Below are 11,626 nucleotides of genomic sequence, written 5' to 3'. Positions count from 1 at the left end.
ATATAGACTTGTAGTACTTAATTATATATATATACATATATATATATATCTTCTATATATATAAGTGGCTATTTAACAGAGCCTAACGGAAATTCTTGTTTTCCGTTAGTGCTCTGTTAAATCATCGTTGGTGCTCTGTTAAATCATCTCAGCTGATTCCACTGATTGAATTTGCAGAGCAACACCTGCATAAAAAGCATGCAATGAAAATACATGAAAGTGCTGCACTGCATAACTGAAAGCAGGAAAATAATAAACTCAAAATAATCTAATACTCAATGGATAATGTGGAAAACTGCCAAATTGAGCTTTCACATCTTTGAAGTCTGTTTGTTGGCAGTGTGGCACGCCAATAAAGAAAAGCAGAATTTGTTTGGTCTGTGCATAATATGGAATTTTTTCCTAGCTAACATGAGTATATGAGTAGTTTGTAAATCACTTTCACCACTTTCATATGTCACAGTAGTTTCAAGATAATCAACATATTTTAAACTACTAAGCTTATCTAAATCAAATAACCAACAGGAAAACATAAAAAAAGTTGTTCAACCCAATTAAAAAGCATGCAACGAAAATACATGAAAGTGCTGCACTGCATAACTGAAAGCAAAAAAATAATAAACTCAAAATAATCTAATACTCAATGGATAATGTGAGAAATTGCAAAACTAAGCTTAACTAAATCAAATAACCATCATAAACAATGCTTTCTAAAAAATAATTTATTTGAAGTCAGTTTATTGGCACCTCAAATACACTACTGATATGGAATCTTTTTTCTAGCTAATATGAGTATATGAGTAGTTTCTTTGCATGATCATGATCATGAGTATGTACATATAGTATGATTGAGGTCGTGTCCTCATGATCATGCTTTACCTTTGATAAAAATGCATGGAACCCAACTGCACTGCAGTTTATGCATTTGAAAGGGACTTGTCAAATTTGCTGCTTTTCTGTCATCCAATTTGCTGGTGCCTGTTTACTGAGAAAGCAGGTTCAACCTGCTGATCAGAAAAAGTAGACAGAAAAAGATAAAAATGTTGTGCTGACATATCTGCCAAATTATAAAGGATAAAAACAGTAAACCCAAATAAAAAACATACAACGAAAAAACATGAAAATAGTCAACTGGTATAACTGTCAAAACCTAAAGGAGAACTGCAAAATTGACTAAAGGATATGAAAAACATGAAAGTGGTGGACTGACATTACTGTAAAAACATAAAGGTGAAAAATAATAAACTTAAAATAACCTAATACTCAGTGGATAAGAAAACAAAAGCTGCCAAAGAAGCTGTCAAAGAAAACAAATTAACTTAATACTCTGGATTAAAAGATAAGAAAAAGTACGCATACAAGAAAGAAGCTGCCAAACAAAAGCTGCCAAAAACAACACTGCCAATAGGAAAAAAATTGCACGTTGTGATTTTGTGTTGTTATCAGGCAGAATAGTTGAGGAGAAAGATAAAATAAACATGTACACAAAAACTGTACTCTTGCTGAAAACAAAAGAAAATATCCATCCATATTTGATAGTTTTTTCCATTTATGGTTTGAGAGTTTTTTTTCCTTGTGTCTGGCTTGGTTGGTTTTGCAGTTTTTACTTGGTCTTGGAGTGGTCGTATGGGAGGAGGCGAGACATTGCAGTTTATATATAAACCAAACCCAACCACATATATGGAACCTCACTTCCAACTAACCAAATTTTGATCTTTGCAAAACATACAACTTCACTTCCAACTACACAAATTCTGATCTTTACTAAGGATCAAGCAAATTGTCATATAGGTGAATAAGGATCAAGCAGATTCTGGTCTTCTCTTCTCTTCCATTTTTTCCTTTTACTGTTTTTTTATGTTTACTGCTGGTTTTTACTGGTGATGATTTGTTTTCAGCTGATTTCCCAGTTCTGTGAGGTGTTCTTGGGTGAGGATCAACTGCACATTTGTAGCTCTTATCTTAGTAAGTGTATGGTATTATTTATTTCTTTCTATATATTTGGGATACGTCTTTTTTTAATTTTAAAAAATATTTATTACTTATGAATTTTTTGTTTTTAATATTGGCAGGGAGATTGTGAGCTGCCAGTACTGCAAAGGTGAGTTTGCGACTTCTCATAAGGCCTTTTCTTTTTGTACTTAATTCATTTGTCATGCAGTTTATAAACAATTTATTTAAATATATTAGTTTTTTTTTTCATTTTATTTTTTGGTAGTTGCTGCTTATATATTTTTGAATTTGTAGTTGTCTCTCCTCAGCATCATGAATTCTTATACACTTCACTTAGCAACCTAGATTGTTTACTGAACTTTATTATATTTGTACAACTACCAAATTGTTGCCAAGTTTTGAAAAAAATTACAAAGTGCAATTTTTAAATGTTAGGGTATTACACAAATTCGTGCTGCTTTTGCTGTATTTGTATGTTCATGGATATTCTTCTATTAATGGCTATATATACAGATTTCACCAGTTAACAACATATAAATAATTATAAAACCCTAATAGATGCTGACACAATAACAAAAATCTTAAATTAAAAATCCCAATAAAACAATTACATAATATCATCAACCAGAACATAGATTTTGAAGTATTTTAAAAACACAAAAAAAAACCCTAATAGATGCTGACACAATAACAAAAATCTTAAATTAAAAATCTCAATAAAACAATTACATAATATTATCAACCAGAACATAGATTTTGAAGTATTTTAAAAACACAAAAAAAAAAAAAAAAAAAAAAACTTACCATGGGAATCGAAGACAAAGGGTGAGGTGAGGCCGACGGTCCGCGTGAGGGTGGGTGAGTTCCGGGAGATGGATATGGCGGCGCAACCCTAATAAAACAATTAGGGTTTTTTCATCAACCAGATTTAGATTTTGAAGTATTTTAAAAACACAAAAAAAAAAAAAAAAAAAAAATTACCATGAATCAAAGACAAAGGGTGAGGTGAGGCCGATGGTCCACGCGAGGGTGGGTGAATAGCGGCGCAAGGTTCAACAACAACAACAACAACAAGAAGGAGAAGAAAGAAGAGAGAAGAAGAAGAAAAGATGGGAGAGAGCGGAAGGAGAAGAAGAAGAAGAAGAAAGAAGAAGAAGAAGAAGAAAGAAGAAATGGCAGAAGGGAGGGGAGGATTCGTGCGGCGCCGTTTCCCAAGGGTTTCGGCAACACGACGAAGAAGAAGAAGAAGAAAGAAGAAGAAGAAAGAAGAAGAAGAAGAAAGAAGAAGAGGGTTCGGGTTTGTGCGGCGCATTACAGAACGGAAGAGACAAGTATGAAACCGTAGGGTTTCATTTGATCTGCGCAAAAACGGCGGCGTTTCAAAAGGGCTGGGCTCCCCTTTCTCTTATACGGGCTGGGCTTCAAATCATACCTACAAAGCCCAATCCAAATAGATCATTGTATAAAATCACTATAAGGCTGGGCTCCCATTTCACTCATACGGGCTGGGCATAAAATCATACCCACAAAACCCAATTCAAATAGATAATTATAAAACCACTATAAAAAGTCCAAACTCAAAGAAAAAAAAACAATACCAACAATAATAATAATTAAATCAAAATAAAAGCCAATAATATATAAAAGACTATCACAAATTATATTTATAATTGTAAAGTAAACAAACACTTCGCAATTTTAAAAAAAATAATAAATAATTACAAAATTTATATAAAAAACATTAAGTTTTTAATAACAGATCTTACTCTTATATAAAATAATTACATTACATTTAGACACTCATAACGGTATATAACATTACTTTTACTTAATTCAATTTGGTCTTTCATGTTTTGTTTTTGATAAATTATATATGAGTATCAAATAGATAAATTTGTCTAAATTTTTATAAAAAAAATATATATTTTAAAAAAATTATATTTTTAATATCGTTCACTTTTTTTTTATAAATGACTTAGGTGTAATTTATCTATTTGGAGCCAAGATTATTATCCTTTAATTTTTCGTCAACCTAAAAAAGAGGCAAAGAATACATATCTTTATTAGTTGAAAGTGAGCTTTATTGGATCTACTCAAAGAAAAAAAACAATACCAACAATAATAATAATTAAATCAAAATAAAAGCCAATAATATATAAAAGACTATCACAAATTATATTTATAATTGTAAAGTAAACAAACACTTCGCAATTTTTAAAAAAATAATAAATAATTACAAGATTTATATAAAAAAAATTAAATTTTTAATAACAAATCTTACTCTTTTATAAGATAATTGCATTACGTTTAAACACTCATAACAGTATATAACATGACTTTTATTTAATTCGATTTGGTCTTTCATATTTTGTTTTTGATAAATTATATATAAGTATCAAATAGATAAATTTGTCTAAATTTTTATAAAAAAATATATATTTTAAAAAAATTATATTTTTAATATGGTTCACTTTTTTTTATAAATGACTTAGGTGTAACTTATCTATTTGGAGCCAAGATTATTATCCTTTAATTTTTCGTCAACCTAAAAAAGAGGCAAAGAATACATATCTTTATTAGTTGAAAGTGAGCTTTATTGGATCTACTCAAAGAAAAAAAACAATACCAAGAATAATAATAATTAAATCAAAATAAAAGGCAATAATATATAAAAGACTATCACAAATTATATTTATAATTGTAAAGTAAACAAACACTTCGCAATTTTTTAAAAAAATAATAAATAATTACAAGATTTATATAAAAAAAATTAAATTTTTAATAACAAATCTTACTCTTTTATAAGATAATTGCATTACGTTTAGACACTCATAACAGTATATAACATTACTTTTATTTAATTCGATTTGGTCTTTCATGTTTTGTTTTTGATAAATTATATATGAGTATCAAATAGATAAATTTGTCTAAATTTTTATAAAAAAATATATATTTTAAAAAAATTATATTTTTAATATGGTTCACTTTTTTTTATAAATGACTTATATGTAACTTATGTATTTGGAACCAAGATTATTATCCTTTAATTTTTCCTCAACCTAAAAAAGAAGCAATAATATATAATAATTATTCATAATAATAAATAAAATGAAATTACAGAGGCAATAAGAATATAAAATATTATTTAAAAATTGAAGTTTATCTAATATAGATATTATTATAATACAGAAGGCCCAATTCCAAGAAAACACTTTAATACAAAATACACGATAAATAATTATTTATTACTCTATTTAAATGTTATTCTTGTTATTTAAAATGTTATTCATGTTATTTTACGTTTTGAATAAAATACTAGAAACAAATTTTAAAAACGGTTTAAATTTTTTTTCATCGTTTCAAAATGTTTGCAAAAGACATATTTGAATGATCTTTTTGTGCTTATATTTGTATGTATGTATACAATACAATCAAAACTTGCAATATCATTTGTGTCTAAACAGGAATTATCCTCCTTATCAAGAGATCTAAATATATAAAAGATTCAACTATTCGTTACAAGACCTGTAAGTGCCTTTTTATATAATAAATATATATTCCTTTCTTTGTTGAACCCTGCTTGCAATTTTTAGTCGATAGTTACTTTGTTGGACCCTGCTTATAATTTTTAGTCGATAGTTACTAATAGAAATTGCATTGTTTATAGCATTTAAAATGCACTATGGATATATGTATTTCGCATTAAGTAGTTATTAATTATTCATTTAGTTTTGATTGTGTGGAACAGCATCTAACGTTTTGAAGAATTATTGACTTCATTAACATAATGAGAAGTGGTAAGATTGTGTTAGTGAGTTATGTAGTATTTATTTTTAAATAATAATATTAATTTCATAAAAGTTAAGCTTAAAAAGTATTTTTTGAAGATCATGGAAAACAACCAGCAAAGAAAATCCCGTATAAAGACTTACCAGAAGAGAAAAATGAAGAAGTCCGTAGAAAACAGAGAGAAAGATATGCTAAAAAAAAAGTGTCTAGAAGCAATTCTATTCAGTTAAAAGAGCCAGCTTCATTTAGGGATGATCAAATGACTACGTCAATTGATGGACCTTCAAATGATGATGTCCAACATATAAACATCATTCAGGACTTCAATGTTCTACAAAAAGTGTCAAAGAGACAACGAATTTTTCGTGTTGATCCTGACATCGAAGAATCGGCATCATTTCATAAAGTATGCGTTCCTCTTGGTGTTAATGTCTGTGTAGTTGATTCAGAGGCGACTTCATCATTAAACAATGTGACGAATCGTTCTGATTGTCCGAGTGATTCTATGGATTTCTTGACACGTAAATCAGGAAACACATACATAGATGAAACAACCATCTCTAATCAACTTTTGATTCAACAGGTTTTTTCTGAAATTATTTTTTTATTTTCCTTAAATTGAGCAGTCTTATATTCTTTTTCATTGAAATCTGGAAACATCCTATTCAAATAGGCTCCATGTGTTGTTCGGGAAGAGTCAACCTTTGAAACAAGTATACCGCCACCATGTAGGGGTAAGAAACAAGTATAATTATACTATTCGTTCTTCTGATTCTATTATCAACTCTTGCCACTCTCCTAATAGTGTCTTTAGTTAGATCATTCAAAGAATTCAATGGGTTTACACCTATTGTCTTGTGTTTATTTTTTAACTCAATAGGTGGAAGGCATCGCCGCACTGTTGGACTTAGACAATTATTACAAGTCGTGCCATCTGAAGCATATTCTTTGCCATATGTGCCTTGTTGCAGACATTGTAAAGCAAAACGTTTCTATCATGAAACAAAAGGATTTTGTTGTGCTGATGGGACAATTTCTTTGGTCACAAATGATGTCCCTGATCAGCTTTATGATCTTTTTACCTCCGACACAGATGAAGCCGTGCATTTTAAGACTTATGTTCGTACTTATAATAACAAGTTTGCGTTTACATCTTTTGGAGTTAAATTCGATAGAGATCTTTGCAGACGGAATAGAGGGATTTATACATTCCGAACTCAGGGACAGATCTATCACTATATCAATGATTTAGTTCCATTAAACGGCCGTCCTTCTTATCTCCAATTGTATTTCTATGATACTGAGCATGAATTGGAAAATCGCATTTCTGATTCAGACAGAATGAATCCATCAATTATATCTCAACTCATCGATATTCTTCGCATCAATCCATACTCTGTGTTCTTTCGGTCTCTTGGTGATTTGCCAAATTTGGAAAATCAAGTAATTCATATAAAATCAGATACTGGCCTAGATCAGCGTGTATTCAATGCCCCGACATCTTCACAAGTTGCAGCAATATGGGTTGAAAATGAAGATGCAGATCAGTTGGGAGGACGGGACATTTATGTCTTCAGTCATTCTGGTGGAAGTCATATAGTTCAGTATTATTTTGGCTGTTATGATCCACTTCAGTATCCACTGTTATTTCCTTTTGGGGATACTGGCTGGCATCAAGGCATTCGTAGGGTGAATAGAGGAAGTGTATTAATATATGATGAAACAGCTCAATCAATAAATCCTCACCAATCAATGTCAGCAGAAGAGTTACTTACAAGAGAACAACGAGGTGGGAGTATAATCTTAATCTTCTTATTTTGTACTTAGTTTGTAGACGTCTAATTTTGTAATATTTCATTCTTCTTCAACTTTTGTAGCATTAAACAGAAAAATGAAGGATCCCATTGTTTCGTGTCGTGAATATTATTGCTACAAATTGTAAATCAGAGAGAATATCAGATCAATTTTGTTGTTGTCTGGTCGTCTATTGCAACAATATGTTGTTGATATGTATGTTAAGATTGAGACGTCAAGATTAGATTATTTTCGTGCCAAACAACAACATATTCGATCTGAGTTATATCAAGGTATTGTTGATACCATTACACTTGGGGAAACTAATGCTTCTAATGTTGGAAAACGAATCATTCTGCCTTCGTCATTTATTGGAGGTCCAAGAGACATGCGAAAAAGATATATGGAAGCAATGGCTTTAGTTCAACGTTATGGGAAACCAGACATTTTTTTAACAATGACATGCAATCCAAACTGGCAAGAAATTTCAAATGAATTACGCCCCCATGAGGAGAGTCAAAATCGGCCTGATTTGGTTGCTCGGGTCTTTCGTGCAAAATTAGAAGAATTAAAGGATCGATTATTCAAACGGCAGATATTTGGAAAAGTCTCAGCATATGTTTATGTTATTGAGCACCAAAAAAGAGGGCTTCCACATGCTCATTTTTTAATTATATTACAGAGGGATTGGAAACTCTATGCGCCTGAATCTTTTGATGAGATTGTATCGGCAGAAATACCTGATAAAAATGTGAATTTGCACTTACATAATACTATTGTGAAGCATATGATGCATGGACCATGTGGGGTGCTGAATCCAACAAATGTTTGCATGAAGAAAAATGGTTATTGCAAAAATCAGTATCCAAGAAATTTTGCATCGCGTACAACTGTTGGAAATGATTGTTTCCCAATATATAGGCGTTCTGACAATGGAATAACTGTCAATGTGAGAGGTCATAATTTGGATAATCGTTGGGTCGTTCCATATAATCCATATTTGCTTGCAACATTTGACTGTCACATTAACGTCGAAATTTGTTCCACGGTAAAAGCAGTCAAATATCTATATAAGTACATTTACAAAGGGCATGATCGTGTTGCTTTTAATTTGGTTTCTGAACAAAACCATCAACAAATTGATGAAATTCAACAATTTCAATCGGCAGATGGATTGCTCCGCCTGAAGCTATGTGGAGAATATATGGCTTCATTGTTAATGAAATATCTACAGCAGTGTATAGCTTACATTTACATCTTGAGGATCAACACCAAGTAACTTTTCGAGCAAATGAAGACTTAATCAATGTTCTCAACTCTGATCGGTCTGCAAAATCGATGTTAACAGAATTCTTTGCATTAAACCGAGTGGATGAGAATGCGAGGACGTTGTTGTACAAAGAATTTTCAGAATTCTATGTTTGGAACCAACAATACAAAGAGTGGACTTGTCGAAAAAATAAAACTGTTATAGGTCGAATTGTTACAGCAAATCCATTTGAAGGTGAGAGGTATTATCTACGGATATTGCTAAATCATGTAAGAGGACCTTTATCATTTCAAGATCTTAGGACAGTTGATGGTGTTGTGGCTCCAACATTTCGTGAGGCTGCAACTATGCGTGGTTTGCTACAGTGAGACAGCGGTTTAGAAGATTGTTTACATGAAGCATCTGTATATCAAATGCCATCCAGTTTGAGACGGCTTTTTGCAATTATATTAGTTTATTGTAATCCAGCCAATCCGAGAGAACTTTGGGAACATTTTGAACAAGATATGTCAGTTGATTTTAGGTCAACTGAAAATTCTATGTTCAATGTAAGAATGCAAGTTTTGTCCTCAATCTCTTTTACACTTGAATCAATGGGAAAAGACTTTAATTCGTTCCATCTTCTTGATGACAATATTTGTTTCGATGAAGACCAATTCGAATCTAGGGAAATTGATGATGAATTGGCTGTTGAAATTCCAGAAGAAGATATTGCTGCATTAGAAATCCTTAATAGTGAACAACAACATGTTTATAATGAAGTTTTGGGAAAGGTTTTTTCAAATAGACCTGCCACATTCTTTATTGATGGCCCTGGTGGGACAGGGAAGACATTCCTGTACAAGGCACTTCTAGCAGCAGTAAGATCAAGAAAATTAGTTGCTCTTGCAACTGCTTCATCTGGTGTTGCTGCATCTATCCTTCCTGGAGGTCGAACAGCACACTCATGCTTTAAGATTCCATTAGATGCTGATGAACATAGTATGTGTTGTGTCAGTAAACAAAGTGCCCTTGCAAAGCTGTTGCGTGTAGCAAAGTTAATTATATGGGATGAGGCCCCAATGTCAAGAAAACAACACATCGAAGCATTAGATAAAATGCTACGAGACATTAATGATTCAGAGTTAACATTCGGTGGAAAAGTTATCGTTTTTTGTGGAGATTTTCGCCAAGTGTTACCTGTGGTTCGTAAAGGAACAAGACAAGAGCAAATAGACGCCAGTTTGGTTTCTTCCTATTTGTGGCCTACATTCATCAAGTTTCATTTAACTGAAAATATGCAAGCGAGATTGGATCCAATTTTTTCAGAATATGTGTTACAATTAGGCAACGGAATGCCACCAATCACAGTTAATGAAACTATAAAAGTTCCTGATGGCATGCTTATTTCGTATGAAGATGACTGCACTTCTTTGAATCATTTAATAGATGCTGTTTTCCATGATATTCATGAATATTCAATAAATATTTCAGCTATGATGAATCGGGTCATATTAACACCAAAGAACAGTTATGTTGATGAAATAAATGCATCACTAATTCATAGGTTTCCTGGTGAGCTTAGACGATATTATAGCTTTGATGAAGCAATAGATGCATCTGAACAGTCAATCATGGAGGATTTCTTGAATACTCTAACTCCAAATGGACTTTCTCCTCATGAATTGTTACTGAAGATAAACTGTCCCATCATGCTGCTTAGAAACATTAATCCTTCAGAAGGACTTTGCAACGGAACACGCCTAATTTGTCGGGCTTTTGATCGAAATGTCATTGATGCAGAAATCGCAGTTGGACACCATAGCGGAAAAAGAGTCCTTATTCCAAGGATCCCATTCTTGCCAAATGTTGATGAAAATAGTGGTTTTCCATTCAAACGAACCCAGTTCCCTATCAGATTAAGTTTTGCAATGACTATAAATAAGTCACAAGGGCAAACGTTGGATTTTGTTGGATATATTTACCTCAACCTGTTTTCTCACATGGTCAATTATATGTGGCTTTATCAAGAGCTAAGACTGCATCTACAGTAAGGGTTTTAATACGGCCAGTATCGACTGAACGATCAGAAAAGAACTACATAAAAAATATTGTGTATACGGAATTATTAAGATTAGCATGTTCAGATTAATATTATATAGGTAATTATTCAATTGTATAATTTGAGTTTAACTACTTAAACCAAACTACACATTTAATAGAATTCTCTTTTCTTTATGTTTAATATTGTATTCTTGAAATATTTATTGTATTCTTTAATTTTCTTTAGAATTTTCTTTTTAAATATAGTATTGAGTTTATTACACTTACATGTGCAATTTATAATTGTATATGAACAGCTTTAAAGATGAGGACGATTTATACATCGATAAAAGATATCACTCCAAATACAAGAAATTGGAAAATAAAAATGATCGTGGCAGACAAGTCACCCAAGCGAACAGGGCAACGCTCACCAGTAAAGTACCAAAACTTAACATTGATTGATCCAGAGGTATAGATAAATGTTGATGGTGTTCCTTTCATTTAATTATTTTCTTGTAACACATTTAAAAAAATATTATTTTTTTTAAACACAAAAACAATTTAAAATTAAACAAAATTATTATACTCAATTATTCATAACAATTTTTTGTTTATTTCAATTTCTTATATTGTGCAGGGAAATCGAGTGCAAGCGACAATGTTTGATAAAGATATTGATTCACGGGATGATACTTTACATATTTTCCAGTCATATTACATCAGTAATGCATACGTGAAGCCACTGGATCCAAAGTATAGAATTGAAAAATATGAATACCAATGGATCCTAAATTC

At 31.5% G+C, this 11,626-nt stretch overlaps 1 long non-coding RNA gene across 1 annotated transcript; it reads right to left on the bottom strand.

Moving 5' to 3' along the window:
- Positions 1 to 828: 828 nt before the first annotated feature.
- Positions 829 to 3,184, bottom strand: LOC121263227. Its single transcript, XR_005940195.1, has 3 exons — positions 2,935 to 3,184; positions 2,758 to 2,845; positions 829 to 1,004 (listed from the first exon to the last, which is right to left on the bottom strand). It is a non-coding gene; the product is annotated as an uncharacterized LOC121263227 (long non-coding RNA).
- Between the last annotated feature and the right edge of the window lie 8,442 nt (positions 3,185 to 11,626).

This window comes from Juglans microcarpa x Juglans regia, chromosome 4S, assembly GCF_004785595.1.
Source record: "Juglans microcarpa x Juglans regia isolate MS1-56 chromosome 4S, Jm3101_v1.0, whole genome shotgun sequence".
Classification (NCBI taxonomy): domain Eukaryota; kingdom Viridiplantae; phylum Streptophyta; class Magnoliopsida; order Fagales; family Juglandaceae; genus Juglans; species Juglans microcarpa x Juglans regia.
This window is presented reverse-complemented; position numbering and strand designations above follow the sequence as displayed.